Consider the following 10,793-nt stretch of genomic DNA (forward strand, 5'->3'; position numbering starts at 1 on the left):
ACTTGACCTGGCAGCTTCCACCATCTGTGTCTTTGGACGTTTCTTCGGAAGGCTTGATGCATGATGGAATCGGCTGAGACGGTCTTCCTGGAGACACCGTGGGTGACAGTCTCAACCCTGACATGCCACGCCCACTGAGATATGAGGTTTGGGAGGCCTCTCTTGGGGCCTCCAGCCAGCTGGTCTGCCAGGTGAACGCCATCGGTCACCTCAACATGGTAGGGGACAGAAACACAGCCCAGCTGAGCCTGGCCCTGTGTCCTGACCCTGACCCAGTGCCATACAATAAATTGGTTGTTGGAAGCTGGTCAACGTGCAGTCATTTCTTACACAGCAGCCCATCACTGGAACACTCACCAAATAGGCCACTTTCAGGATTTTAATTGCCTCTCTGCATTTAGCATGATATTTCTTATACTCTATTTTATAAATGTAAACACGGTGAGTCAGCACCCTTGTGACATACCTCTCTCTGTGTGTAGATGATATGCAAGGTCATCCTGAAAATTACAGAGTGCTATTCGTACGATGTTCTACCAACTTAGTGATCCTGGGAAAATTGTGAGGTTCTGTTCAGTGGATTCCCGTGTACACGAGAGACGAGTAATTTCCACCCCACAGCGTTGCTGGAGGGATTACATGGGATAATGTTTGCAAAATGCCTGGCTTCTTAAAAAGCCAAATGCTTTGGGAAAGAAACATTACAGAAAGTATTTCTCTAGAAATTCTTTTCCAATATGAATAACGCTCCAACTTATATAGTGGATACTTTAATTTTTGTTAATAATAAAGTTTGGGATTATTATGGTCAGAATTAAGTTGAGAAACTCAACAACCACAAAAGAGTATAAAAATTATAAGACACAAATATCCTCATGGAAAATAGACCTCAGAAAAATTTGAATGAATATTTTCAGTGTATTTTAAGGAAAAAATGTTTGAACATCTTTGAAAGACAACTATGACTTATCCTCGTTGAGAAGGTGGGAGGCTGCAATCCAGGCCAAGAGACTATGGACTAGAGCGTAAAGCACCACATACGATGACACATCCAAGGATCACACTCACTACATCATACTGGATGTCACGTTACAGAGAAGGGTGCATTTGTAGGAATATTGAAAGATATTGGAAAGAGAACTCTTTTGGAACCTGATAAATGCAATGATGAACAGGAGAAATATACTATGAATCATGAGGAATATTGTCTCCGATACAAAGAGAGAGACAGCATGAGCAGATTAGAGTCAGAGAGAGAGGGAGACACAGAATCTGAAGCAGGCTCCAGGCTCTGAGCTAGCTGTCAGCACAGAGCCCGATGGGGGGCTTGAACCCACAAACCGCGAGATCATGACCTGAGCCGAAGTCGGATGCTTAACCCACAGACCCACCCAGGAGACCCAGTAAGTATATTACTTTAAATGCCTAAGAAAAAAGTTAGTTCTTAAGTTGCATTTATTTTTTTATAGGTATGAAAAATATCCTAGGAAAAAAAGTTCTTCTTAACCTAAAGTATATCCCGTATTGCTTTGTAAATAATAGTTCAAATATCATATCTAATCACATTTGCTTTGAGTTTGTTGTTGTTAATGTGTATTAATTAAGTCATAATTTGATTTTCTAAAAACTAATCTTTTGATGAAAATGCCATTAGCAGAGGCTAATGATGAATTTATATATGAAGTGAACCATTGCACAGCTCATTAAAATTAAATAGTATGAAGTTAAATAAACTGACAGAGAAAATTAATGAACATAAAGTTTTACTTTTCAAGTTCTTATTTTGAAGGTTAAGTTCTTGTTCTTCAAATACATTATTACAAGTTTATTAGGTTATGAAATATTTGACAAAACAAGCATAAATTGGTTTAATGTCCCTAATTTCAACATATGAATTTTTGGGGGGTACATTCGACCCATAGCATATAGGTATGCCTTCACTCATTGCTCTATTTTAAAGAAGAGGAAATGAATCCAGTATAAAATTTTCATTTTAAATTTTTATTTATTTTACTTTTTAGAATGAGAGAGACAGTGAGCAGAGGAGAGGGGTAGATGGGGAGAGAGAGAATCTGTTTTTAAAAGGTTTTTTTAAGTTTATTTATTTATTTTGAAAGAGCAAAAAAAAAAGCACAAGCATGAAGGAGAAGAGAGAGAGGAAGAGAGAGAATCCCAGCAGATTCTGCACTGTCAGTGTGTATTCTGATGAGGGGCTTGAACTCACAAACCATGGGATCCCGACCTAAACCAAAGTCAAGAGCCACATGCTTAACCAACTGAGCCACCCAGGTGCCCCATGAGAGAAAATCTTAAGCAGGCTCCATGCTCAGTGCAGAGTCTGGGATCCCACAAACTGGGTATCATGACCTGAACCAACATCAAGAATTGGACATCAATGACTGAGCCACCCAGGTGCCCCGATTTTTTAAACCTCAAATGAAAATGTATTACTTTTCAAATTCTGATTGTATATTTAAAAATTAAAATGCTTCATTTCTAATTCTAATGTATACAAAATTGGGTACTCTGCATTTAACAGTTGTCATTTTCACTGTTCATGAGTGTTTTTTAACAACTGATAAATTATATCTTTAATGCTGTCATCTTAAAAACACAGAAAAAAGTTTTAAGTGTTTCCCTTATTATTTATAGAGTTGAGTACTTAGTGATTAAATACTTTTATACCTTTACTGACTATATAAATTGTCCTTTGTCTCATTATTACATATTTTAACTGTTTATTGCTTGTCACTTTCTCTACCATTTACATGTCCCAAGTTCTGTTTCAAAAAAGGGTCAATAAGGTTTAAACAGGACACTTAAACTTAAATGTCAAGTAGTGATAATAAGTGAGTGAGTCAGAACAAGTTCGTTTGATCATTCATTCATTCATTCCCAGACAATTAATTTTCCATTTATGACATTAATTAAGTAGTTCCTATATGCCAATCCCCCCTCCTAAGTTATTAGGATATAACATTCAGCAAAATAAAGGTCCTTACCCCATCTTCTTATATTTCACAGGGAAAACCAGACAATTAAACAAAAAATAAATGTAATAAATAATAGCAGGTTTAGAAGGTGAAATGATTGACTTAAAGTGTAACAGCAGCCCCATAAATGTAGTGCCAGCGGTGAAAAGTGCTTAGATTAGTGTTAGGGGGAAAAAAAATCAATGCTATGTTGTGACTGATTGATGCCCTGTTAAGTGCAAGGCTAGTGTGACAAATTTCTGTTTTTCCAAGGAGTCATAAAAGCTGTTTTTATTGTGAAATCTCTTATTTTATATTCAATATTTAACAGCATGGTTGCACATTGTTCAGATCTTATAAAGCATATCTGTGTATCTCATTTGAGCCTAGGTCTAAAGCCTGGCACTAGTTATTTCACACTAGTGGTCATTATTGTTGAGATTTTTACACTTAGCTTTCTCCTCTTGTCAGGAACCATCCCACTGCTCAGGCCATTTCTGGACTTGCACTTATGTCGCATCTTAATTCTGGCTGAAAAGTCGGTGATAGATATTCTTTGATAATTTGAATTCTCTCTCAGATAAATTGTATAATATTGCTGTATATTAGTATTAAAAAAGCTTGACCTCACACTTTCAAAAAAAATGTATCAGAAGTTAATGAGGCAGGGTGCCTCAGTGGCTCAGTTGGTTAAGAGACTGGCTCTTGGTTTGGGCTCAGCTCATGACCTCATGGTTCATGGGTTCGAGTCCTGCATTGGGCTCTATGCTGGCAGGATAGAGCCTGCTTGGGATTCTCTCTCTATTCCTCTCATGATTGTGTGCATGTGCTCGCTCTCGCTTTCTCTCTTCTCTCAAAAATAAATTTTAAAAAAGAAGTTAATAAGGCTACTATTTTTTAGAAGGCCTATGAAAAAAATTTTAAAAAACTTTCTAGCACAAATTACTCAAATCTTATTTCCACTAATATTACAATTATTCTGACTAAAGGAGTTAAAAAGTTTAATTTTATAGTATAAGGTCGACTCTGCCAAAAAGCAAAGTCACTTAAAAACCCAGATTTATAGTTTAAGCTGTGTTTGTACTCAATTAGAACTAAAAAATCCAAAGATACAACTTTTTGTAAATATAAGTTACAACAAATATAAGATTATGAATATTATTTCAGTGTCAGTTCAAGTCCCTACCTCCAGCCTGTACCCACTTATTATGGCTTCTTTGTCCTTCCGCTTGCATAGGGCTTCTATATTAGATATAGGAAAATAACCCAATCAGAGTTGGTGAGGCCGCACTAGGAAAATGAGAGTTTATACTTGAAATTTTGGTAGGCGAAGTTGTAAAATTGTGAAATCTAAATTATTTAGCCAGATTTTTTTAAACTGTCATATGAAAAAATGTTCTCTGGTAACTAAAACTTTAAATATTGAATAAAACCCCTCTATAAAACAAAGATTTGGATTTAGTATATACTTGTTAACTTCCTTAATTGATAATGGATAAGCTCTAATGTATTTTTCATGGCATGAGGTTATGTGAGTTTTGTTTTGCTTAACTTATCTTAGGAAACACATTTTTTCCTGCATATAAAACTATTACTGGAATCATTCATTTTCATCTCCTCAAATCCCCACTGTCAGGTAGTTGTCTATATAAATAATTTTTCCTTTAGAGAAAAATGGTAGAAAGTATATGTGTTAGTAAAAATTTACATGAGTCTGGAATGTTCCAGCTGAAAGAAATTTAGTGTTACTTTTGCTTCTAATTCATATTCTGAAACTTCACCACAAGTTTTGCTTCATTGATAATGTAATACGCTGACAAATTTTGATTATAGTTTTTGTTTGTTTCTTTAAATGAGATACAGAGAGATAGAGTGTGAATGAGGAGGGGCAGAGAGAGAGAGGGAGGCACAGAATGTGAAACAGGCTCCAGACTCTAACATCCCAGAGCCTGACACAGGGTTCTAATTCAGGAGAGGCAGCGAGATCATGACCTGAGCCAAAGTTGAATGCTTAACTGACTGAGCCACTCAGGCACCCTGATCATGTTTTTTACTTAAAAGCATTTTCAACATGATTATAATGTAAAGGATGGGAAATTGAAACAATTATCACAAATAAAGGAGAGGAAAAATATCCTACCATATAACTTTTTAAAAATTTATTTAAATTCAAGTTAGTTAACATACAGTGTAGTATTGTTTTCAGTAGAACCCAGTGACTCATCACTTACATGTAACACCCAGTGCTCATGCCCCCTCCTTAATGCCCGTCATCCCTCATTGCTCCACCCAACAGTTTGTTCTCTGTGTTTGAGTCTCTTANGAGAAGGTGGGAGGCTGCAATCCAGGCCAAGAGACTATGGACTAGAGCGTAAAGCACCACATACGATGACACATCCAAGGATCACACTCACTACATCATACTGGATGTCACGTTACAGAGAAGGGTGCATTTGTAGGAATATTGAAAGATATTGGAAAGAGAACTCTTTTGGAACCTGATAAATGCAATGATGAACAGGAGAAATATACTATGAATCATGAGGAATATTGTCTCCGATACAAAGAGAGAGACAGCATGAGCAGATTAGAGTCAGAGAGAGAGGGAGGCCCAGGATCTGGAAAAGNCAGGCTCCAGGCTCTGAGCTAGCTGTCAGCACAGAGCCCGCCATGGGGCTCGAACCTACAAACCGCGAGATCATGACCTGAGCCGAAGTCGGATGCTTAACCCACAGACCCACCCAGGAGCCCCAAGAAAAAAAAAAAGCACAAGCATGAAGGAGAAGAGAGGGAGGAAGAGAGAGAATCCCAACAGATTCTGCACTGTCAGTGTATATTCTGATGAGGGGCTTGAACTCACAAACCATGGGATCCCGACCTAAACCAAAGTCAAGAGCCACATGCTTAACCAACTGAGCCACCCAGGTGCTCCATGAGAGAAAATCTTAAGCAGGCTCCATGCTCAGTGCAGAGTCTGGGATCCCACAAACTGGGTATCATGACCTGAACCAACATCAAGAATTGGACATCAATGACTGAGCCACCCAGGTGCCCCGATTTTTTAAACCTCAAATGAAAATGTATTACTTTTCAAATTCTGATTGTATATTTAAAAATTAAAATGCTTCATTTCTAAAAAAAAAAAAAAGTTTGGGATTATTATGTAATATATTTCAAGCATGTGTATAGATAAAAAGTACATTTTTATAAATACTTTTCAAAACCTTCAGCAGGTTTATGTTCTATTAGTATCACATTAATATCAATGAGGAGCATATAATAATTAATAGAAGAAAGAAGTCAATGCCCAAGTCATCTATGTGCTCTCTCACTAAGGCAATCACATTCCACATACAAAAAAAATGACAATCACGGGGCGCCTGGGTGGCTTAGTCGGTTAAGCGTCCGACTTTTGCTTAGGTCGTGATCTCGCGGTTCGTGGGTTCGAGCCCCGCGTCGGGCTCTGTGCTGACTGCCAGCTCAGAGCCTGGAGCCTGTTTCAGTCTGTGACTCCCTCTCTCTCTGACCCTCCCCTGCTCACACTGTCTCTCTCTCTCTCCTAGAAATAAATAAAACATTCTTAAAAAAATGGCAATCACAATGCAATCATTTAGAAGTCTCTAAACGATTACCAGCTAACCATAGAGTAAATGATCACTCTGCTTTGGCGGCAAAAACGTATTTGGGCATCAGAATTGTCACAGGCTCCTTCATCTGTGTCCTTTGTACTGAGACTTGGCCCGAGTGTGTAGACATGCAGAGCAGGACACGTCTTCGTGCCCACCTGCCTTCCTCATGTAAGGACGTGGAGGCTCAGGGAGGGCGTGGAGGCTCAGGGAGGCCACCTTTGGTTTAAGAGCAGGGCTGGCAGTGCACATTCACCCTTTCTAAGAACAGAACTCTGTGTCAAACCACAACTGATAGATAGGAGGAGACTGTGAAGAAGTTACCAGAAACAAAGCCGGAGGAAAGCACTAAATAGCTCTGTCCTGTAGACCATTTCAGGAGGCAGGAGGCAGTCAGCCAGGCCACCACTGGAGACGGGATTAGGGAGGCTTGGTGGGGTGGGAACGTGCCATTCTCCAAGGAGGAATGTCTGCCTACTGGGAAGAGGATCAGGTAGCGCTGGCGCGAGAGGGAGATGCAGGAAGGAGCGGTGGGGATCCATCTTTCCACAACGGTTGACCGTGAAGGGAAGGAGGTGGGCAGATGCGTTAACTGGGGTGCGGGAGGTTTGGCGTGTTTTTTGGCCCAGGTAAAAGGCTAGGAGGAAGACAGGCGTGGTGAGGAGGCAGGTGGGCAGCAGTGAACTCATGGGCAGGGGCAGGGCCTCGCAGGGCCTTTCCAGAAGGCCAGCAGGGCTGTTGGCTCCTCAGAGCGGCCGTGCCACACGTCTCCTGGGTTTCCTCAGCAAGCTGGGGCCCCGGTCTCCCTCACCTCCAGCCTGCACGGCCCGAGGTCCCACCAAACCACCCTCCTTGATCAGAGGTTTCCACCTCTCAGCCTGCACCAGGGTGCCATGTGGGTGGCCAGAAGGTGTGGGCAGTCGACAAAGAGATGTGCTGCTCCCTGTCAGTCCGTGGAGCTGACTGACAGCTCGCGGAAGGTTCCCCTAGAAGATGACACCGCGCTGCTGTCAGGCTCCTCTGTGTTTCGCTGGAAGGCCAGACTAGGAGCAGACACTACATCTCATCACCTGACTGTGTTCTTCCTTCTGCAGAGACCTGTGCTAAAAGGTCGAGGTCATCTAAAACAGGTGGGTGCCGTCGTCCCTTCTCTCCATGACTTTTTCCCCTTTTGATGGAGAAACGACACTTCTGCACAGTAAGCAGTCAGGGGGACACGGGGACGTAGGGTCACGGCCGGGCAGGGTGGAGTGGGGGGCAGGGCCTGCGGAAGCACAGACAAGGAAGCGGGACAGGTGTGAACACGGGGCACCAGGTGGCCCTGGGCAGTCGGGATGGGAGGCTGTCCCCTGCCTCCTGTTCGTCTCTGTCCCTGGCCTGCTGGGTGACCAGGGCAATCGAGAATCTCTGCCGTTTGGTTTTCTCACAGGCAAAATGGAATGAGGCCAAAACCCCCAGACAGCTTAGTTTCTAAGATTCTTTCTAACGTAGGAATTCTGTAAAGTCACAAAGATTTTAACAGCTAGTTGGTAATCAGTTTCACACCAAAGTCAATGTTTTATGAAATTTCATATTTCATTCTTGGGCTTTAAAATTGCCGGACCTTCCCCAAATAAAGACATTTTATAACGTTTTTAAAAATAAATAAAAATAAAGTAAAATACTGAACCACGTGATGCTAGTGTTGTCGCTGTATGTTTCACATCAGACCATGTTTGCTTGAAGACTTTGATGGATTTTAATAAAGCTGAAGGATACGTATCGAGCCATATACGAGGAACTAGCCCCTCTTCGAAGTGCTTTATGTGTGTTGGCTGATTTAATCCTCAAGACAAATCTTTAATTAGGTGCGAGTGTTTTGGCACAGGAGGGCAGGCCTAAATCACTTTCCCAGGGCCACACAGGGAAACCCAGAGAGCCGGGCTCAGGCCCCTCTCGTGCCGTACGATGTATGTTTTATCTCACGACTTCATCCTTCCTCAGTGATTTCTGAATATGATTCTTAGATTAAGAAATCTGTTTTTGTGCTTATAGGTTACTTGGAATGTATCATCATTCATTTATTTTATTTTTTAAGTTTGTACTTAAATTCTGTTCGTTAACATACAGTGTAGCATTCGTTCTGGCGTACAATATAGTGACTCAACACTTCATGCATCACCCGGTGCTCCGCATCACAAATGTGCTACTTAATCCCCATCACCTAGTTCACCCCTTCCTCCCCCACCTCCGCTCTGGTGACCATCAGTTTGTTCTCTGTACTTAAGAGTCTGTCTCTTGGAGGGGGGTGTGGAGCTTCCGTGTGGGTGATGCATCATGGCTGCGGGCAGACTGTGTGTGCGGGGAAGGTGGCACCACCAGGAAGAGTCAGGGAACATGCGCGCCAGCTGGCATTTCCCCAGCTGCTGCCATCCACATCCAGTCGCACTGATTTCCCTGACCAGCATCATGCAAGTCAGAGGTGAGCTTTAATCAGTGAAAACAGTGTGCCGTTAAGTCGACAACATTAGCAATGAGCTCTCATTCATGAAATTAGTTGTGTCGAGAGGCAGATTAGCTACGTTATAGAAGAGATGTTCTCTACCTTGTATACACAGGGCTTAAGTATCTAGAAGATTCTACCCGAATTTGTGGCTTGACTGCAATGCGTGTTGACTCCTCAGCATCCTCTGTCCAGCCTTGAGTTGGTTTTCTGGTTGTTTGGGTGACAGTGTTAGGATTCTCCAGAGGGACAGAACCCAGAGTATCTGTCTGTCTGTGTATCATCTATCGCAGTCAACTAGCAGAGAGAGAGGGAGGGAGGGAGGGAGATTTCAAGCATCCGCTCCCGCTTGTGGGGCTGGCGAGCGTGAGGTGCTCAGGGCAGGCCAGCAGGCTGAAAGCCCAGGCAAGGAGATACCGCAGTCTTGAGCCTGAGGTACGAAGGCCAGAAGTTCAGTCTGTGTTTCGTCCTGAGGAGAATGACTTCTCCTTGGACCTCAGTCTCTGATCTTCATTCCTTCCACTGATTGGATGAGGCCCACCCGCTTTCTAGAAAATCCTCTCTCGGACTCCAGGTCTACTGATTTAAAGTTAATCACGTCGAAAAAGCTCCCTCCCACCATCGGGCCTGCATGTAAGCAAACACCAGGGCCTGCAGCCGGCCCCGAGCTGGCACATAAACGAAGCCCCACGGTGATCGATCGCTCAGGTGGCCCTGGTTTGCACAGACTGCGGTGCTGTAATTATTAAGAGCACTCAGCCCCCTCCAGAAGGCTTCCAGTTCACAGCACAGACTCATCCCACTTCAAGGCCCACAGAACAGGTTACCGGGACTTACACCTGCTTGGTCATGAAGCTGCACTCACTGGGTTTCATGGGTGCAGCCTAATTGGCTCTAATATTTGCTTTCATTATAATCGCACTATGAGGCCAGGAGAATTAGGCAGTTAACCTTCACCCGCCTAAGGTTTTCCGCAGCTGCTCTGAGAAGGTGCAGCTCTGGTCCTTCCTTACCGTGGAGCCCAGGCCCCGGTCCTATGGCCCGGGCTGAGCCCCGGGCCGGTTTCGGGGGAGGGGCAGCGGCTGCCGCTGGGGTTGGGGTGCAAGTGCGCCTTCCTCCCGAGAGGAAGTCGCGTCTCTGGTCGCCCGCAGCTCAGACCCCTTCTCGGGCGCCCTCTGCCTGCGCGCTGTTGCCCGAAGGGAGATTCCCACGCTCTGAGTCCAGAGACACGGCGGACTCGCCCTCAACGCCTAACTCAGACGTGGCCCCTGGGAGTGGGGGTGGCACTCGGCCTTCAGGGTGACCGCGGCCCCGCCTCCCGGGCCCACGCCCTGCCCTCGCCCACATGGGACCGAGGCTCGGCCAACACAAGGTGCGGGAGCGGCGGCATGTGGCTTCTGAGGCCGGTGGCCGGGGCCGTGGGGACAGGCCTCCCTGCCCCTCCAGCGCCCACGCGGGGCCGCCCTGGAAGCCGAGCCCGCGGGCCTGCTCAGGGCGCAGGGGCGGCACCCCGGGGACCCAGCGGCCCCTCAAGAGCCCTCAGCCAGGACCACGTAGCTGTTCTCACCGTGGCGGCCTCACAGCCGAGGCCGTGGGAACCCGGGGACCCGCTGTCTGCCCATCGGACGGAGCTTCTGACACAGACGGCGGCCCGTCACCCACCGCTCCACCGGCCTGGGTTCCCCCCAGTCTCCCCAGATTGTGGTCCCATCC

Source organism: Crocuta crocuta, unplaced genomic scaffold (assembly GCF_008692635.1).
Source record: "Crocuta crocuta isolate KB4526 unplaced genomic scaffold, BGI_CrCroc_1.0 scaffold89, whole genome shotgun sequence".
Taxonomy (NCBI): Eukaryota; Metazoa; Chordata; class Mammalia; order Carnivora; family Hyaenidae; genus Crocuta; species Crocuta crocuta.